Source organism: Megascapheus bottae, chromosome X (genome assembly GCF_031878675.1).
Source record: "Megascapheus bottae isolate mThoBot1 chromosome X, mThoBot2.hap1, whole genome shotgun sequence".
Taxonomy (NCBI): domain Eukaryota; kingdom Metazoa; phylum Chordata; class Mammalia; order Rodentia; family Geomyidae; genus Megascapheus; species Megascapheus bottae.
This window is the reverse complement of record NC_143547.1, coordinates 15,970,725-15,993,130: the sequence shown is the minus strand read 5'-3', so window position 1 is coordinate 15,993,130 and position 22,406 is coordinate 15,970,725. Positions and strand designations below refer to the sequence as shown.

General features: G+C 36.1%; 1 protein-coding gene across 5 annotated transcripts in view; it reads left to right on the top strand.

Annotated features, from left to right (window-relative positions):
* Dmd (dystrophin) overlaps positions 1-22,406 on the top strand; it is a 1,999,854-nt gene that overhangs the window by 1,951,074 nt on the left and 26,374 nt on the right. The window lies entirely within an intron of this gene.

The following is a 22,406-nucleotide window of genomic DNA, read 5'->3' as shown; positions in this document are numbered from 1 at the left end:
AGCCAAGACCTTTTATGGCAAGGATAAAGAAGGGTTGGAAGGTATAAATGATGTAGGTTTTTTTTTTATTAAATCTTCTTATTAACACTGAGCTTTTACATCCCATATTTCAAATGTCATGTTCTACAAACAAGTATTCAAGAAAAAGTCTCTATATACAATCACTGGAACAATAATTTAAGAACATATTAAAAATAAGCTGAGTTGTCATATGTTATAGATACATGTCAATCAATATAATATGTCTGTAGAATATATATCATAGACCTATATGTCTATATAGATATATTTTTTTTCCAGTCCTGGGCTTGAGCTCAGGTTCTGAGCACTGTCCTTGGACTTTCTCAAGGCTAGAGCTCTACCACTTGAACCATAGCACCACTTCTAGTTTTTTTTTCTTCTGTGTATATGGTACCAAGGAATTGAACCTGGGTCTTCGTGCATGCTAGGCAAGCACTCTAACACTAGGCCAGATTCCCGGCCCCTCTAGATATATTTATATCTCCAAATTCATGTCAATGACCTTGAGTACCTGAGTACTGAGTCATCATTCTTGTATTGTTTGGATCTAATACCCACATATCAAAGAGACCATGCATCTTTTCGTCCTTTGGTCTTGACTTATCTCACTCAACACGATTTACTTTAGTTCCTCTAGTTCCGTTCACTTCCCAGCAAATGCCATAATTTCATCTTGTCTGATAGCTATATAGAATTCCATTACATATATGTACCACATTTTTGTACACATTCTTCTGTAGTGGAGCATCTGGGTGGTTTGCATTCCTTGGCTATTGTGAATAGTACAGCGGCCAACATGGCTGTGCAGGAGTCCTTATCATATCCTGGGTCATGACGCTCAGGGTAGATGCCTTGGTGGAGTGGTATGGCTGGGTTGTAGGGAAGGACTATTTTCAGTTTTTTGAGAAACCTCCAGATTGCCTTCCAAAGTTGCTGTACTAGTTTACATTCCCACCAGCTGGGCAGTAGGGTTCCTCTTTCTCCACAACCCCACCAGCATTTGTTGTTGTGTGAATTCAAAATATTGGCCATTCTGATTGGGGTAATGTGGTATCTTAGAGTTTTTTTTATTTGCATTTCCTTTGTGGCAATGGATGATCAGCATTTTCTCATGTTTCCTTCCCATTTTAAACTCTTCCGCTGATCTCTGTTTAGTTCCCTTGCCCATCTAGCAATTGGTTTGTTGAGTTTTAGGGGGGTTAGTTACTTAAGTTCCCTGTAGATATTGGATATTAAGCCTTTGTCTGTATTGTTAGTAAATACGTTTTCCCAGATGGTTGGCTGACTTTCCATTTTACTTGCTTTTGTCTTTAGCTGGGTAAAACCTATTCATTTTTAGGTCCCATTTGTCAAGTCTCTCTCCAATTTGTTGTGGACCTAGGACTGTTCAGGAATTGTCTGACTGTGCCTATGTGCCAGGGTTTTTAGCATTCTTTGCCTCCTGACCAGCAGGAAGGGCAAAGAGAACACGCCCCGACTAAGACGAGACCGAGAAAGGATAGGGCCTGCTGGCCGCCTTCACCCAGCCCTCCCTTCTCCAGAGGGAAGACAAAGACGCGCCAGGGAGAATGTCACAGCAGTCTCCTTTAATGGGAAGATACCAGGGGCTAAAGTAAGAAGCAGGAATTTATTAACATAAAAGTAGGCAGGACAGGGGGAGGTAGGTGCAGTCAGAGAGGGCAGCAGGGGCCAATCCATGGGTTCCAGGTAGCCTTATGTTACATCACAAACCATAGCCAAACCTCCCAACCAGGAGACAGGCAGGTTGGATCTCCAAAACCAGGAAGTGAGCACTGGGCCAGGAGGGAGACCTTTTGCCCTTGATGTGACGTGCCCCACACCTATGAGTTCCAGTGTCTCTCCTATTCTATTGTGTAGCAGTTTCAGAGTTTCAGGTCTGATATTGAGGGCTTTGATCCATTTTGAGTTAATGTTTGTGCATGGTGACAGGCTGGGATCAACTTTTAGTTTGCTTTTTTTTCATATATTTTTATTGTAATTAATAGAAGGGTTACATTATATTCACCAGATAGAAGGTGCATTACTTCACATACATTGCTACCCTTTCTTATGTCCTAGTCCCCATTTCCCTCCCCCCACCACTGCCCCTCATCTTGTTTCCCCCCCTAACCTACTTCAAATAACCAAATACGCAATATACAATATATATACAATATATCAGATGACCAGGAGAAATACTGTAACAATATGAGGTAACCAAGGGACAGCAAAAGAGATGAGAGATAACATAGTACATTAAGGACAACAATCACTCATTATATGGCTTTTGTTTCTATAACCTGGAGGTTCTTTCATTTAGTGTCATACTATATGGCCTTATGTATCTAGGTTTTCTTCTATTGTAAATCTCTGCTAGGAGAGCCCAAGATTTCTATTTATTATGACAAATGAGGGAAACCATTGGGCCTTTGTTCCTTTGAGTCTGGCTTAGTTCACTTAATATGATTTTTTCTAAGTCTTTCCATTTCCTTACAAATGGGGCCATGTCATTCTTTCTGATAGCAGCATAGAATTCCATTGTATATAAGTACCACATCTTCTTGATCCAATCATTTACTGGGGGGGATCTGGGTTGGTTCCATATTTTTGCTGTGGTAAATAGTGCTGCAATAAACATCACTCTGCTAGTGGATTTAATATGTCCTTGTTTCTGGATGATTGGTAAATGCCAAGTAGTGGAATTGCTGGGTCATAGGGGAGTTCTATGTTTAGTCTTTTGAGGAACTGCCATACTGCTCTCCATAGTGGTTGAACGAGTTTGCACTCCCACCAACAGTGTAGTAGTGATCCCTCTTAGCCACATCTCCTCCAGCATCTGTTGTTATTAGTTTTCCTGATCTAACTGGAGTGAGGTGGAATCTTAGAGTTGTTTTGATTTGCATTTCTTTTTTGGACAGAGTTGTCACACATTTCTTCATGTGTCTATAGGCCTTTCTTTTTTTTAAATTGTGATTAATAGAAGGGTTACATTATATTCACCAGATAGAAGGTGCATAATTTCACAAACATTGATACTCTTTCTTATGACATGGTCCTCATTTCCCTCCCACCCTCCCCCTGCTTAACTTGATTTCCCCCTTCCCTATCCAATTTCAAATAACCAATTAAGCACATATAAAATATAACAGATAACAAGGTGAAATATTGTAACAATATGAGATAACCAAGGGAAGGCAAAAGAGATGAGAGATGACATAGTACATTAAGGACAACAGTTATAGGCCATTCTTATTTCTTCTTCAGAGAAGACTCTCTTTAAGGCTTTGGCCCATCTTTAGGTGGGATGGTTGTCTCTTTGGAGATTATTTTTGCTGTGATTCAATTTTTTGAGCTGTTGATATATTTTAGATACGAGGCCTTTGTCCATTGTATGGTTAGTGAAGATCTTCTTCCACTCTGGAGGCTTTCTAGTTAATTTGCTAGCTATGTCCTTTGGCATACAGAAGCTCCGCAGTCTAATGCAGTCCCACTTATCCAGCCTTTCTCTGTTTGTTGTTTCTTGGTCTTTATTAAGAAAGTTTCGACCTGTGCCAAGGAGACCTAGTATATCTCCTATTCCTTCTTGTAAAGTTTTCAGTGTATCTGCTTTTACCTCGAGGTCTTTGATCCATTTGGAGTTAATCCTGGTGCAAGGTGACAAAGAAGGATCCAATTTTAGTTTGCTGCAAGTGCTTAACCAGTTCTGCCAACACCATTTGTTGAAGAGGCTATCTTTCTTCTATTATTTTTTTTTTGCTCCCTTATCAAAGCTTAGGTGCCCATAGGTCTATGGTTTAATATCTGGGTCCTCAGTTCTATTCCATTGGTCTTCAGTCCTGTTCTTGTGCCAGTACCAAGCTGTTTTGGTCACTATAGCTCTGTAATAGAGTCTAAAGTTTGATATTGAAATTCCTCCTGCGCTGTTCTTTCTGCTAAGAAGTGTTTTTGCTATGCGGGGTCTTTTATTATTCCATATGAAATTTTGGATTGCCACTTCTATTTCTTTAAAGAATGACATTAGGATATTGATGGGTATTGCATTGAATTTTTAGATAGCCCTTGGCAAGATTGCCATTTTCACGATGTTAATTCTTCCAATCCAGGAACATGGGAGGTTATTCCATTTCCTCAGTTCTTCCAACTTTTAGTTTTCTGCATGTGGCTGCCCTGTTTTCCCAGCATCAGTAATTGAAGAGGCTTTGTTTATTCTATTGCATATCTCTAGCTGCTTTGTCGAATAAAAGATGACTATAAGTATGTGGTTTTATTTCTGGATATTCTATTCTGTTCCATTGATCTTCTAGTCTATTTTTGTGCCAATACCATGCTGTTTTTGTTATTATGGCTCTATAGTAAGTTTGATGTCGGTTATTGTAATACCACCTGCATTGCTCTTTTTGCCTAGAATTGCTTTGTTTATTCTAGGTCTTTTGTTGTTCCATATGCATTTTGGGGTTATTTCCTCTATTTCAGTAAAGAATATCCTTAGGATTTTGATGGGGATTGTATTGAAATTTTATATCAGTTTTGGCAGTATGACCATTTTCACAATATTGATTCTCCCTATGCATGAGTATGGGAGGTCTTTCCATGTCCTAATTTCCTAAAGTTCTTTCTCAAGGCTTTTTATAGTTTTTATTAAATAAGTCCTTTATATTGTTGGTTAGGTTAATTCCTAAATATTTTATTCTTTGGGGGGTTATTGCAAATGGGATTTTCTTTTCTTTTGCTTGTCTTTTCTTTTATATTTTATTATCGAGGTAATGTATACAGGGGTTACAGTTACATTTGCCAGGTAGTAAGAACATAATTTCTCACACATTGGTACCACTTCTCATGTTTTTGTCCCCATTTCCCTCTCCTCACCCCCTCCCAATCATCTTTTTCCCTCTTTCCTTTCCTAGTTCAAATAATCAAATAAACATATATGTATAATATACCAAGTAACGAAGTAAAACACAGTAACAATATGAGACTAACCAAAGGGCAACAAAAGAGAAGAGAAATAGCATACTACATTAAGAACAACGATCACTCAAGATAATCTCTTGTTTCCTTATCCTAGAGATCCTTTCCTTTAGTCTCATCCTATATAACCTTATGTACCTAGGTTTTGAGCTATTGTAATCCTCTATTGCATCTGTGTTCTTTGGGTCTTTCTGATGGCAGCATAGAATTCCATTGTGTATAAGTACCACATCTTCTTGATCCAATCATCTACTGAAGGGCATCTGGGTTGGTTCCTATCTTCTATCTTCACTACGGTAAACAGTGGTGCAATGAACATCATTGTGCTAGTGGCTTTAGTATGTCCTTGTTTCTAGATAACAAACAGAATTTTTAAGAAACATATAACAATAAGACTCTTGCAGTATACGTAATAGATCAGTGAACATAGTATGGATTAACATAGTTGAGCTTCACAAAGATGTATCTATTTTTCTCACATTTTAAATTTATATTAATTAGTTGTACAAGTGCATGTTATTTGCTAGATCCTTATATATACAATGTACCTCGATCAAACTTACTGTCCATCACTGTCTACCTTTCCAAACCAGTCTCAAGCTTTTTATTACATTTTTATACCTGTATAGAAAGTTTTTTGACCATATTTAACCTCCTTCACTCTTTATGCTCTTCCACTTCCAGAAAAGACCCATTTTATATTCCTGGTATTCATTTCTCATAGTGTAGGATAATTATTTAAATGTTTTTACCTTGGTATTTCCACACATCCATAGAAAAATATTTTAATCAGAATGACCCTCATCTGCTCTCACTTTCTCTCTCTATGCAACACATTGAAGTGACTTTTATTTGGTTCTCTCTTCTTCCTCCCTCTCCCTCTCCCCCTCTCTGGGTTGGAAATTGAGAATACAAGTCCAACCTTGTGTTTTTCTTGTTACTTTGGGTATGGAGTCTCACAAGCTTTTCTCCCCTGACTGGTTTTGAGCTGTGATTCTTCTACTCTTAGCCTCCAAACTAGCTAGGATTAGAGGTATGAGCCACTGGCACCCAGATCTCATTTTGCTTTGTCTTAAAATTGACTAAAGGAAACATACAACATCCTAACTGTCTTCATTTTCCTAATACTTCAGAACACCACTCTTTCAACAATGAGTGACTGTCCTTTGAGTGCTTGCTGTTCTTAGTACATGTAGTATCAAATTTAATTCTTACAACAATCATGGGAAGTAGAGGCTATATCTGAAAAAGCTGGCAACATAGTACGTGAAGGACATCCCATAAAGTGATTCACCCATATGGTGATTCAAACCAGTGTTATACTTGTTGCCATTATTACTCAATGTCTTTTCCATCATTTTTACACCCAAGACTAAGGAGAATGTGAGGTGGTTTTTTTTTTTATTTTTTGTTGGTGACTTTTAATACTTACAGGAACTTAAAATGTAGAAGACCAAAGAATTGATGACATTTCTCAGGGAATAAAGGTTACTGTTGCCCAATGTGTGCAATCCACAGAATACCTTTGAGATACTTTGATGTTAAAAGAACTCCAAAGACAGATAACCTTTGGAAACATTTATCCTAAAGAAACCTGATTCGCTACATTTGACCTTAAGCCCAATTTTATAATGTTACATCAAATATAGTGCAGAAAAGAAATTCAGGTCTTTCCCAAACTGTGAAATCCAACCAAAGAGATAGGATAATTGGCTTTCCACTTTTTGAGAAGTGTAACCATTGACTTTATAAGGATAACAGAGGACATAGATGTAACAGATATCTGTAGATGAAGACTGAATTTTTCTCACTCCAGTAACTTTTAATGTGCTGCAGTACTGAAGCAATTGCCCTGTGGACCTAGAAGCCACAGAAAGATGTGGCCTGTAAAAATCCAAAGGTAGCTGTTAAATTATCTTCCAAGGCCATAGAAAATCCCCTGGACCCCCTTTTTCTCTCTCTCTTTTTTGTCTTTTATTTTTTTCATATATTTTTATTGTAATTAATAGAAGGGTTACATGATATTTGCCAGATAGATGGTGCATTAATTCCCATACATTAATAGCCTTTCACATGTCTTGGTCCCCATTTCCCTCCCCCCACTCCCTTTTTAAGCAGTGTCCCACTGAATAACCTGGCTTTGTAGTCTTAAGAGTTTCCACTGATAATTTGACAACATGAACTTCCTGTATGGAGCTCCTCACTGATTGACAAATCAAAGATGCTTACCAAAGATGGTTACTTTTGTTTCTTTCACAGTTACTTGCAAATCTTTGAAAGAATGGCATGTAAGAATCAGCTGTTTGATACATATCTTCTATCTAGATTTAAAAGTGTATTATCATCATGGGAGGCAGATATTTCTTTCTTTTTACCTTATGACAGAAATACAGGTATGACTTTCAACTCCAAGGAAGATTTGAGTATAAGTTTAAAAATGTGTAGATATTATATTACTCCTTTGTAATGCTGTTTAATGAAGTAGTTTCCCTTCCTACGTGAGGTTTTATTTTGCTTTGCTTTCCTTTGTGGTGGTATTGGAGTTTGAACACAGCAGTTACTGGCATTTATTAGGAAGGATCTCTTTTGCTCCAGCCATGCTTCCAGACCAAGGTATAGCAATGTTAAAGGAAATAGTCAATATATAAATGTCGTGTGACTTGGTGCTTAGCAAGTTCTAATTCACAGCCTGTAGCTCATGAAGTCATGGAAGAGAACACAAGGATCTGGAGTTTAAAAGAAATATCTGGATCCAGGAGCAATTTATTGTAAAGGAAGAGCATCATAGTGTTAGAGGACAAAGAAACTTTGGGAGAAGATAGAGTCTATCTGGGTAGAAGTCCTCTTATGTAGAGACAGAACACTAAAGACCTCCTGCTGCACTTGATTGTCATCAAGGATACCCTCTTCCCCTGAGTAAGTGTAAGAAGTGTTCCCTGGTATGTAGTCATCATATAGAAGGATAGCTTCTGCTGATGGCTAATCTCATCCATTTTACCTTTACTGTTTTAAAATTTAAAAACTGACTTTCCTTTGTCCTCAAATTCTGGGTTGCCTTGTGGCACCATTCAGTCTGCTGTAAGTATACATCATAAATAAATACATATGATCCTTTATTTTCTATACTTTTCCTAGTAAATCAATGCGACGATTTCAAGAATGGAAATAAGCTGTATTTTTAGCTTTAGCAGTAAACATGTTTCTCACTGTATTGTATTCACCTAAAGTTTTATTACCATGGTGAAACTAAAGAATATTCCACAAAATGGAATGTGAGCTCTTGCCTATCCTTATCTCCACAGTTGCGTGTAAATGAAATGTGTTTATATAACACGAAAATGTGTTGTGAAAATGAGAGGATGAATATCGCTTGAAGTTTTCTTGTTATCTGATGACTTGGGTGGCGGTTGATTTTCAGCTGTCTTCCTTATTGTGTTCATTTCTTATGCTGTCATGTTCCAGTAGGCTAAAACTATCTAAGTTGTTGAGGTTTACCCAAATTTGAGTCTTTTCAGTCTTATTTGGGGGCTCCTTTTTTAATTCATCACCCAAAAGTATTGTGTTCACATAAATAATATTACAGATATATACACACTATTTTTTCTTTTTTTTATATACTTTTTTTTATTGTAATTAGTAAAACGGTTACATGATATTTGCCAGATAGAAGGTGCATTAATTCACATACATTGATACCCTTTCACATGTCTTGGTACCCGTTTCCCTCCCCCCCCACACCCCCCACCCGTCTTGGTTTTCCCCCCTTCCCTATCAAATTTCAAATATCCAAATACAAATAAGTTCAATATATCAGATAACAAAGTGAGATACTATACCAATATGAGATAATCAAGGGACAGCAAAGGAGATGAGAGACAACATAGTACATTAAGGATAACAATCATTCATTATATAGTTTTTGTTTCACTATCCTGGAGGTCCTTTCAATTAGCTTCACATTATATGTCCTTATGTATCAAGAGTTTTTTTCTTTTAGGTACATGGATTAAAGCTTTGTCCTCATTAGTAACAGAGAGCATTAGGAAATTATTGTCTCACTAAGGAATTATCTTCTATGCTATGAAAAATAGAACATTGAATCTAGAACTTAATTTTCATAAGAGCTTTATTGAGACATCTTTCATATGTCACACAATTGACTATATATTGAATATATAAAATGTATTGGTTGTCATAATTTTCACGAGTTGTACAGCCATTATCACACTTTTAACTTCAGAATATTTCCCTACCCTGAAAGAAAAATCCTGTACTAATTTTTAGTCAGCCTTCCTTTCTCAAGAAACATCTATCTCACTTTGTCACAATTACTAATTTACTTTTTGTCTCATTCTGTACCTTCCATGTAAATAGATTCATCCAGTCATTTATATCATAAAATGAAATGAATGTTGAAGCATATTTTCATACTTAATTCTTTCATTGTATAGCTATACTCTTTTTTTTTTGGCCAGTCCTAGACTTGAGCTCACTGCTTGAGCACTGTCCTTGGACTTTCTCAAGGCTAGAGTTCTATCACTTGAGCCTCAGTACCACTCCCAGCTTTTTTCTATGTGTGTGGTTCCAAAGAATCAAACTCGGGTCTTCCTGCATGCTAGGCAAGCACTGTACCACTAGGCCAAACTCCCAGTCCCAGTCTTTTTTTTCTATTTTAAAGCTGTTTTAAATAAGTATATGTTAGTTGTATGATAGACATTTCATTCGACATCTCCATATATGGATACTCATCAAATTCACTTCTTCTACTATTCTCTCTCTCCTCCTTATACAATAATATTTAACTGAAAATTGTAGCACTTTTAAAACCCATTTCTTGATTGGTAGACATTTGTGTTATTTTTACTTATTGGCTACTCTGGATAATGCTGCTCTGAATATTCAGGTTCAAGTACTGGAATTTATTTTAAAGAAATAATTCTACAGTTTCTGTCATAAGAGAGGAGGACCCAGATTCAGATATGGCAAGAGTGTTCAGCACTACAGGCCAAGAAGTGAAAAATAGCCCATCAACTTGAATTTATTGGGAGAACTTAATACTGATTTTAACTATACACGAGGGACTCAAGTTTGAAGACACAAAGCTTAAAACTATGTTTCTCATAGAAGCTGTTATAGTTTTTTGCTGACCACAGACAATGGAAGTTATATATTTTGCTACATTTGGCTGAAATTGAAACATACTTTTTTCCCCAGTGATACTATTCCTATGGACTGGACTAACTTACATCTACCATCTCTGCAATCTAGTTAGCCTTTGGAATGGCAAAGCCCAGTAGCGCCTTTTTTTAAAAATTTTTATTGCAATTAATAAAAGGGTTACATGATACTTGCCAGATAGAAGGTGCATTAATTCACATACATTGATACCCTTTCACATGTCTTGGTACCCATTACCCTCCCCCCCACGCCCCCCACCCGTCTTGGTTTTCCCCTCTTCCCTACCAATTTCAAATAACCAAATACAAATAAATTCAATATATCAGATAACAAAGTGAGATACTGTAACAATATGAGATACCCAAGGGATAGCACAGGAGATGAGAGACAACATAGTACATTAAGGAAAACAATCATTCGTTATATGGCTTTTGTTTCAATATCCTGGAGGTCCTTTCAATTAGCTTCATACTATATGGCCTTATGTATCAAGATTTTGCTCTATTGCAGATCTCTGCTAGTAGAGCCCAAGGTTTCTACTGATTATGACGAATAAGGGAAACCATTGAGCCTAAGTTCCTTTGAGTCTGGCTTACTTCACTTAATATGATTTTTTTCTAAGTCTTTCCATTTCCTAACAAATGGGGCGATGTCATTCTTTCTGACAGCAGCATAGAATTCCATTGTGTACAAATACCACAACTTGTTGATCCACTCATCAACTGAGGGACATCTAGGTTGGTTCCATATCTTTGCTATGGTGAATAGTGCTGCAATGAACATTGTTGTGCTAGTGGATTTAGTATGCCCTTGTTTCTGGATGGTTGGGTAAATGCCAAGTAGTGGAATTGCTGGGTCATAGGGGAGTTCTATGTTTGGCCTTTTGAGGCACTGCCACACTGCTTTCCATAGTGGTTGAATGAGTTTGCACTCCCACCAACAGTGTAGTAGTGATCCCTCCTGGCCACATCCCCTCCAGCATCTGTTATTATTCGTTTTCCTGATCCTGGCCATTCTAACTGGAGTGAGGTGGAATCTTAGAGTGGTTTTGATTTGCATTTCTTTTATGACCAGAGATGTTGAGCATTTCTTCATGTGTCTATAGGCCATTTTTGTTTCTTCTTCAGAGAAGACTCTCTTTAAGTCTTTGGCCCATCTTTTAATGGGATGGTTGTTACTTTGGAGATTAGTTTTGGAGTGATTCAATTTTTTGAGTTGTTTGGTTGGTGAAGATCTCCCAATCTGTAGGCTTCCTAATTAATTTACTAGCTATGTCCTTTGCCATACAAAAGCTCCGCAGTTTAATACAGTCCCACTTATCCAGCCTTTCTCTGATTTGTTGTGATTCTTGGTCCTTATTAAGAAAGTTTCGACCTATGCCAAGGAGGCCTAGTGTATCTCCTATTCCTTCCTGAAAAGTTTTCAGTGTGTCAGCTTTTACTTCCAGGTCTTTTACCCATTTGGAGTTAATTCTAGTGCAAGGTGACAAAGAAGGATCCAACTTTAGTTTTCTGCAGGTGCTTAACCAGTTCTGCCAGCACAACTTGTTGAAGAGGCTGTCTTTCTTCTATTCTTTTTTTGGCTCCCTTGTCAAAGATTAGGTGGCCATATGTCTGTGGTTTAATATCTGGGTCCTCAGTTCTATTCCATTGGTCTTCAGGCCTCTTCTTGTGCCAGTACCAAGCTGTTTTGAGAATTATACCTCTATAATAGAGTGTAAAGTTTGGAATTGAAATTCCTCCAGGGCTGTTCTTTCTGCTAAGAAGTGTTTTTGCTATACGGGGTCTTTTATTATTCCATATGAAATTTTGAATTGCCTCTTCTATTTCTTTAAAGAATGCCATTGGGATATTGATGGGTATTGCGTTGAATTTGTAGATAGCCCTTGGCAAGATTGTCATTTTCACAATGTTGATTCTTCCAATCCAGGAGCATGGGAGGTTTTTCCATTTCCTTAGTTCTGCTTTAATTTCCTTTTTTAGGGTTTTAAAGTTTTCATCAAAAAGGTCCTTTACATTCTTAGTTAAGCTAATTCCTAGGTACTTTATTTTCTTTGAGGCTATTGTGAAAGGAGTTACTTTTCTGATTATTGCCTCGTTCCTCTCACTGTTGGCATAAAGGAAGGCAGTTGATTTTGAGGGTTGATTTTATAGCCTGCTACTCTTCCAAAGTTTTGAATCAGCTCAAGGAGCTTGGGAGTAGAGTCTATAGGATTCTTTAAATACAGAATCATGTCATCTGCAAAGAGGGATAGTTTTATTTCCTCTTTCCCTACTTGGATCCCCTTTATGCTTGCTTCTTGCCTTGTTGCACTGGCTAGGAATTCTAGTACTATGTTAAAGAGTAGTAGTACTGCCTTTTTTTATTCTTGGTTTTGTCAGTCTTATTTCCTGGTAAAATAGAATTTCATTTCTTTCTTTCTGTTTTTTTTTTCTTTTTGTGCTCTTATTGGGGCCTGGTTGGTGTCCTTTAAGTTTTTTTGCTCAAGTCTGGAATTATGCCATTTGAGCCAGGGCTCAACTTCTAGCTTTTTGCTAGTTAATTAGAAATAAACATCTCCTTCCTGGGTTAGTTTTATCTGTGATCTTCAACTCCCAGCCACGTGACATGCTAAGAATACAGGTGTGGAACACAGGCAGTTGGCTAAATAAGATTTATTATGACAACACTTGGTTGAACTTTTGATTAGTAACTTTATGGTCCATACAATAACATGTAAGCCCACAAACAGGAATTTCTTTTATCACTTTACATTTTATTTACCATAAACATTAAACACAGCAAATGCAAAAGTCTTTATAATGACATAAAGCTGAACATTTGAAATTATGCTTGCCCACCCACCAACCCACTCCAAGTCGGCATGCAGATTTTATCTTCATACATGCTGATTGTAGAGCATCACAGTCTCAATACTTGCATGAGTATCCTTGCTTTGTAACCTAAAACTATTTCTAACTATACACAATCACGGTATAATACCATCATTCAGAGAAACAGGAAATTTTGAAAGAAATCTGAGTCATAGAAGTCTTCTCTTTGGGAATTTAAGCAAGATGTGTAACAAGAACATATCCAGAAAATAGAACCCACCTTAGTACATTGACCCAGTTGACTTAGTTCAGACATTTTATTCTGCAATTTGGAGTTGACAGTTTCACCATGTGCCTAATACATGTATTAAAATCTAAGGAAATTTCATTGTAATGATTTTAACTCAGTCATTTCATTTTGCCCAGATGTTCAGCTGTGAAAAATTTATTGATGTACAGCTGATGGGAGATATATAAAAATTCCAAAATTTGAGGGGAGCTATAATATGGCTAAAGTCCAGAACTCAAGGACATACAGGATAAATTTTAAATGATGACTTACTTTCCAGGCAATATGTATATATATTTTGTGGCCAAGCTCAGTAAGTCTTAATAGATTGCTTTCATTTTGCATAATTGAAGTATTATCAATAGGGAATTTTCAACATATCTGATGTTCCAAATGTGAAGTTAAAAAATAAAGAAAGAAGAAAGAAAGACAGAAAGAAGAATAGCAGCAGCAACAATATTAGTAGCTAACATTTACTGAACAAGAATATTAGGCACAACTATTGCATATGTAATATGGGCTAAGCTTGCTTCTAAGTTTTCTGTACAGAATATAAGCCACACTACTCATTAATTCTCATAATAGAATTAGCTCATAAATCAGTTGCCTAGTCTCGGCAAGGAGTAAATCAAGGTATTTCTGGATTCTGAGATCATCTCTCAATCCTTTAATTCCTTTCTCAGCTCTGGGTGGAAAAAAAATAAAAAAATTGATATGCCAAAAAATTCTGTTACTCAACATTTTTCCTGGGACAAAGGTATTTTCCCCCTTTAAACACTTTAATATCTTTTTTAACAATACAGATATAACTGGAAGAATTGGCACATTATTATAACGTCCCAGTAATTCTTAAATTCCTCATGCAAGCCTTTATACTAAGCAAATTTCAATAGGAAAGGAATTGGAATTGAGGACTCTGAATGCTAGAAAGCAGAGACAGTGTTAAGAGAAAAGGATTAGAAACAAGAGCCCAGGGGGTTCCTGCCATTTTTACTATTTTGCTTTAGGCAGATCTAAAATATGCATACCCTTACTTCCCACTCTGTGCAATTCCCTTTAATTAACACTGTTAATGCCAAAGCACATGAATGACTTTTCCTACCTACCTAACTTAAGGGATATTTTTGACTTTGTGCTCAATAAAGTTTTTCATTATAGTTTTAAATATTTTCATTGTTATCACAAAAGTTCTGTGCATTTTCTAAGTATTAAAATGCACCATGCTGAAACAATAATTTGTCTCTTTTAAAAAAAAAAGAAATTGTAATTTGCTATGTGTATAGTTAGAATAGTTTTACATCATTTGCCTGAATCTAGATTTTTTAGGTGGCTATGATTTTATTACTTTGATTTTATATCAGAATAAAGCTGGATTTCTCTGATTCTAGTCCTTTTAGATGTAGACCTCTGTAGTTCCACTTTATGAAATAGATGACATGTCCTTATTCTTTTATATAAAGTTTGACATATAATAACAGTTTAAAAAGCATTGACCAGGCACCAATTGTTCACACTTATAATCCTAGCTACTCAGGAGGCTGAGATCTGAGGGCCGAGGTTTAAACACAGTCTAGGCATGAAAGTCCACGAGACCCTTATCTCCAATTAACCAACAGAAAATTGGAAGTGGCACTGTGGCTCAAAGTGGTAGAATGATACCCTTTAGCTGAAGAGCTCAGGGACAGGCCCCTTGCCCAGAGTTCAAGTCCCACAACCAACACACACAGACACACACATAAACACACACATACACACACACACACACATACACACACACACTCACACACTCACACAAAGGCATTGATCACTGGAAACTGATCTTCATTTCTTAATGGGATTTTCTAAAATACCATTTGACTGCTACAGAATTATTTGTAGTAGGGAAGTTACATTTAATAAGTAGGTGACATAGGTTGAAATCACTTGACTTCTGTGTGTGAAATTCCAAAATGATTTTTGTGGCTGGGAGTGTAACCTAGTGGTAGAGTGCTTGCCTAACATACATGAAGCCCTGGGTTCTATTACTCTATACCACATACACAGAAAAAGCTGGAAGTGGGGCTGTGGCTCAAGTAGACTGCTAGCCTGAGAAAGCCCAAGGACAGTGCTCAGAGTTCAAAACCCAAGACTAGCAAAAAATGATTTTGTATGTTCTTTGTCATACATTGTCATTATGTTTGTCATAACTACAATACAAGCATATGTCATTGCTAAAGAGTCACATGCTTCCACATTTTTAATCAGGGAGCAATAAAGTAAGAAGCTTTACAAATGTGTTTCATCTTTTCTGTCCATTAGTTGGTTGGAAATTTATTAAAATGTACATTTGTATCTGGACAACCACATTTATGTACTTTATGATATAAAGTTAATTAGATACATCTACATAGTGACAGAATGTGAGGATGTTGTAGCTCTATAGAGAATAAGAAATTAATAATGAATGGAACTCTTTTTTTAGGGATGACTGACTGCATGGAGAAATTGTAGTGACAGAAGCCACGTGCAATGAATTTGAATTAGTGTTCTTTAGGGAGCTACCAGAGAAATATAATTTACAAGATAATCAAGAATGTAAATAGATTCTCTGTGGAGTCATTGTCTGATCTCTGACATACATTTGTCTGTATTGAAATGATTCTGTAGCTACATTCTAGCAATTAGAGAATCAGTAGGGGTGAGATGTGCAATTTCCAGGAAAGCAAAATATATATTGGTTAACAATTTAAATTCATAGCCAAGTGTTCACATGGGTAATTTGTGTTCTTGTATCTGAACCTTAAAATGACTTTCTTTGTGGTAGTGGTATCTTAATCACTTATAGGACTGATAAACTCCCCCAAAGCCCTGTAAATAATACATATATATATATATATATATATATATATATATATAGAGAGAGAGAGAGAGAGAGAGAGAGAGAGAGAGAGAGAGAGAGAGAGGCGAGGGGGCTGGAAGTTTGGGCTAGTGGTAAAGTGCTTGCCTAGCATGCACAAATACTGGGGTTTGATTTCCTGGTACCATATACATAGAAAAAGCAATGATTATATACATATATATATATAATCATGTTGTGGTTAGAAAGGTACTTGAATGCATATTAAGAGAAAAAACTAAATGTTTTTGACTATAAGAAAAGAACTTAATTGATTTTGAAAAAAATGAGGGCTAGAAGCTCAGCCTATTGGTAGAGTGCTCGCCTAGCATGCATGAAGTCCTGGGTTTGATTCCTCCATACCACATACACAGAAAAAGCCAGAAGTGGAGCTGCAGCTGAAATGTCAGAGTGCTAGCCTTGAACAAAAGAAAGTTTCTAAGGACAGTGCCCAAGCCCTGAGTTTAAGCCCCAGGACTGACTAAAAAATGAGTATATTTCCCAAGGTTAACAAAACAAAGCACTAGCACACCTCTATGACCACGTTTACTAGATATTTAGTGAAACTCATTTGCAGAGCAGTCTCTGAGCATCAGCTTGTCTCTGTATTCCTCATGAACATTTATAAATACATAAAACTCATACAAATAAAGTTTGTGTTTTACTTGGTTGTTGGCCAAGATACTTCTCTTGAAACATTTCTAGCTTTCACGCTTTGCCATAGCAGCTTGTCTTCCTGCAGAGACTCAGGAGAGAAAGCTAGTCTCTCACAATCAAGCTGGTTACTGAGTTTACTAGAAGGCTTATGTTTGTCACATGTTTGTTTATAAGAAAATTATTTCCTTGTCTCATTTCACCCTGAGTCAGTGAATTAAGGTTTGAATTAATACTGAGGAAACCTTGGCAATATATCTACAAAATCAATGTATCCTGGTAGCCTCTGATTAAGATGAGATTAGCTCTCGCTTTAAGGCATCTACTTCTGCTCCTGTCATTTATCTAGTAGTAGATAATAGCAGGATGAAAAAACATGTTGGTGGACTTTAAAATGAGATAAACATTTCTGTGGGGACTGGAGCAAACGAGTCATGGTGATCAACAACTGTGTTAAGTTTGTGGCTTTGGGCTTCTAGTACAATAAAGAAGAATTAAAATTCTCTGTACAACATGAGGAGGTACAGAACTAGGATTGCTACTTGAAATCTGGGTCCCACAAAAACACACCTGAGAGATAAATACACAATTCATGAACAAGAGTAATTTTGAATGCTGAGTTAACTACAGCTTATAGGTAACCATGCACCTAATGCATTGAGTCTGGGAAGAAGGAAATGCATGTAGTGTAGAAACCATCATAACCTTGAAACTTGGATCTGAACCAATCTTCCTACTGCCCAGTATTGAAATTTGTATTACTCCAGCATCCGTAAATATAGAAGCTGCAAACTACCAACTTAAGATCTAGTTGTAGACTACAGGCTCTGAGTGGCAAATGGGAGCAGCGACCAAACCAAAATAGAGGAAAATATAAAGGAACACATACACACTCTAAAGAATGAGATAATGCCATCCCTCAAAAGTAAACATCAGAATGTAAATTAAGCCTAGATGAAAGGTGAAGCAAGAGTACACCACCATAAAGATTCATTTTTTAAATATGTTCTGAATGCTCAAACACATAAATAAAGGAACATTATTGGTGAAAATAAATGAGAAACTAACTTTGCAAATAAACCTTAATCATTGAAGTTTCTAAACTTAATATAGAGAGAATAAATTATAGACCAAATAGTTAAAGAAGGTAAAGGAATATGAAAGATATGGTCAAGGTCTTTACTACGTACAGCACTAAAAAGAAAAGGAAATATATGAAGTATATTTTATGTGTTATGTGTATGCACACATATGTATATATATATATATATTAACAACTAAAAGAAATGGAAAACTGACAATCCAGTTTCAAAATATTCCTACTAGGTATACTTTGAGGATCTATTTAGGACATATTTGAGGGGGCTTCGGAAGAGAATGGAGGAAGTGGCAGAAAAGCAATATGCAAAGCTATAATGGCTTAGAAACTTTCCAAATTGATGAAGGATGGGAGTCTTTAAGGAAATAGTCTCCCAGGAGAAAATTTAAACATCTGGAAAGGAAGAAAAGACCTACATACAAAAATTGGTATTCTTTATAGCCCAGTATTGAGAAGCCCTGGCTGATTAAAAGAGCCTTTTCTGGTTTTCGCTGGAAAACACAAAAACAGAAATATAATGTGTTGTATATACTGAACCATGTTTTCTGAACAACGAACTTCTTATAAATTGTAAAAGGAGAGTCTTATGGACAAGTAGACCCACAGGATCAGAATGCCAAGAAAATTTTTTCTAGAAAAATTACTCAGCCTTAGTGCTGAGTAAGGTGAGACAACAGTAATCATTTGTTGTACTATCCCCAAGTTTGAAAACAATATTCTCAAAAGGAACTGCATGAATAATTGATCGTAGTAGAAAGAAGAGACTTAAATGAAATTCAATCTGAGAATTGGTTGACAGAACATTTCAGTGAAGATAGTTTTCTTTATGCTAATTTCTGCAAGGTAAAAAGTAGAAGGCAGTTCTTGTGGAATGAGCCCCTGTGAGTATTGCATGTCTTTTCAAGTTCACAGAAACAGCTGATTGCCTGTTAAATGGTCAGAAATTAGACTTATTTAATATGGAAAACTGCATACATTGGTTCAGACCCAGAGGACAAATGTGTAGTCAAGAAAAAGGTAAACTCACTGAAATAAATCTCATCACCCTTTTGTCAAAGTGGATTGCTATGAAATGAAGTACACAAATAGTTGTCCTTAAAGATTGATAGGATTTCAGTCAGGACAGATTGGAAATTCTGTTCCTTGTATATCAAAGACTCCAAACATGGATTCCCTGCATGACTTAAAATAAGTTCTTATGGTTCTTGTAATATTAGGTAATAGGGTAGGGTAAAACCAAACATAAACAATGTGCAAATACAATTTTATTTGTGCTTCAGTGTAAATACATGGAACACTGTACATTCATATTTTGGAAGACATGTCAACCCTTCCAGACAAAGAAGCCCAGAAAATATCTCTTTACTAGAAACCTGGCCAGGAAATTATTTTACTTTTTAACAATGGACACCATTATCTCTCCTTATCTCTCAAGGCTCATGTCTTTACTCATAGATATGAATATTCCGTATTTGTGGAGAGGTATTTTTTTCGCTTGACCAAATATCATCTAGGAACAATTGAAATCTCTCATCTTATTTGATATTTATGACAACTAGAAGAAACATACCGAGAGTTCTCAATTGGAATTGTATTTTTCAGTAAATCTTGTAGCATCTGGAACCTTTCTGTGTGAATGATATTTATATTTTGGACAATCATCAAGTATAGTGAGACAAAGTAGAATGATCTTAGAAATACTTATATGAAATGAAATTCATGGCAGTAAACAATATTAAGAACAAAACTGTACATAAGAATAATATTTCTTAAATAAGGAAAAGTCCAAAAATGATCAAAATTTATTACTGAATCTCACCTGCATTGACACTCCTTTGAAGAAAGTGAAGTAGAATAGAATTAAAAGGAGAAACTAAAAAAGTCCATTATATTTCAACATTCCTTTAACAAAAAGTGAAAGATAAAAGGAATAGAAATATATGTAATTATGCAGGCAATTCAAAGCACATTTGCATACTTGGTATATATTTTGAGTTTGCCTTTCACATGCAAAAATATATGCATTTCTAAGATTTCATATTTAGAAGATGACTATGAATTAAATCACTAAAACAAGTATTAGTAAGTTTCAAAGAATCATTGTCATACAGATATTCTCTCATTACAAGGCAAATGAGTTAGATGAGTGAAACAAATAGGATGAGTGAAAAAATGTTTTCTTTTTTTTTTATTGTAATTAGTAAAAGGGTTACATGATATTTGCCAGATAGAAGGTGCATTAATTCACATACATTGATACCCTTTCACATGTCTTGGTACCTATTTCCCTCCCCCCCCACACCCCCCACCCATCTTGGTTTTCCCCCCTTCCCTATCTAATTTCAAATAACCAAATACAAATAAATTCAATATATCAGATAACAAAGTGAGATACTATAACAATATGAGATAACCAAGGGACAGCAAAGGAGATGAGAGACAACATAGTACAGTAAGGACAACAATCATTCGTTATATGGCTTTTGTGAAAAAATGTTTTCAAATCAAATATTGCACTTCTAATGAGTAGGTGTTATTTTTTTAAATCTCAATACAGATTATAAAATGTAACCAACTGAATTCAATTAAGTGACATCAATCCAAACTTATGACACCAAGAAGGAAATCGAAATTCCAACATATTCTCATTTTAAAGCAGTAAATATTATAAATAAGCATTAATTTTGAAAAACATCAAGAACAAAATAGTAAAATACAAAATATTATTGATGGACATAAAATAAAACAGAATACATGAGGAATTTGCACTCTATTCCTGAAGGTGCAGTCAATATGAACTCAATTCTATGCAGTTTAGTCACTAAATATGATGTATTTCCACAAAGAAATTCATGAAGGATCTTCATAAAATATAAAAACTTGATTCTAAAGCCACAAAGAAAATCAAAGAGATCAGAATAATACAATTTTGAGGAAAAAGAGAGGGATTAGAGCCCCCATCAAACAACTATTGATTGAAAGCTACACAATCAGAAGAGAAGAGAAAACTCAGAAGTATGGATTTGATAAATAGCACAGACATGATAGACATTACTAGGACCCAGCAATTCCACAGTCAGATGTATTCTTAATATTATGTTAAATGGAGTAAGGCTCAGAGAGGTAAATGATGCATGTTTTCTCCATATGTGGAAGTTAGATCTAAAATGCAAACATCCATGGAAATCTAGTTATACACAAACGAATTGATTAAAGGATGGTATACTTAGGGAAGTCATCTAATGGTGTATGTCTCTGAACAAATAACAAACGGTTTAACAAAATGAATATTAGGAAGCTGGATCTTGCTTCCTTGATGTTTTGGAGAGTGGAAGCACATGAGAGGAGGAAAGAAGGGTGAACAAATGCAATGTCCATTATGTAAAAATTGAACTATGATGGCCGGGAGTTTCGCCTAGTGGTAGAGTGCTTGCCTAGCATGCACGAAGACCCGGGTTCAATTCCTCAGTAACACATACATAGAAAAAAGCCAGAAATGGTGCTGAGGCTCAAGTGGTAGAGCTCTAGCCTTGAGAAAGTCCAAGGACAGTGCTCAGGCCCTGAGCTCAAGCCCAGGACTGCCAAAAAAAAAATTGAACTATGTAACTTGAAGGTAGGGATGGACCGGGGAAAGAAAGAACAATGGAAGAGGTGACACTGTTCAGGATGTATTCTACTCATTACCTGACTCTGGAATTGTAATCCTTGTATAACTATGTAGTAAGTAATAGTAATAAGCATAAGAACACAAAGAATAAAGTAGAATGTGGTAAGGTTTTAAAAAAATGTATTCTATATAGAGTGTCTTAAGCAAGTTCTCCAAAAGACAGGTGCAGGAAAATTCATTATGTCACAATTTGGCATAGTAGAAAGATGTTGTTGGCATAATTAAGCAACAAAATAATAATACCTGGAAGTGGAGCTGCAGCTCAAAGTAGTGCTAGCCTTGAGTGAGAAAGCTCAGGGACAGTGTCTGAGCCCTGAGTTCAAGCCCCATCACCACCAAAACAACAAGAACAAAATAATACCTTATAGTAGTAAAGTAACAAACCCTTATGTCCCAACATGGATATGTTTTCAAAAACAGTGCTGAAGGCAAAGGCATCTCTTAGGATTGTATGTACATTCTTAAACTTATGATTCTTAGATATGAACATGCAAAATAATACTGTTAAAATGAACCACAGAGTGGTAACTAAAATGAATAAAAAAGCAATTTAATAGCAGCACATTTATAAAGTTCAATGTATCGTGTGGATACATGCATGGTAATGATGGATATGGGATTCAATATGGCATCACCTTAGGGGTTATGTTGTGAAGAGTCATGCAGTACTGAGGAAGGCATGTAGAAAGGAGGGAGCTTCAGCTTTAGCTGCTATACTTTGTTTCATAACAAATCTTGGAGAGGTTGGGAGTTTGGCCTAGTGGTAGAGTGCTTGCCTAGCATGCACAAAGACCAGGGTTAGATTCCTCAGTACCACACAGATAGAAAAAAAGCCAGAAAAA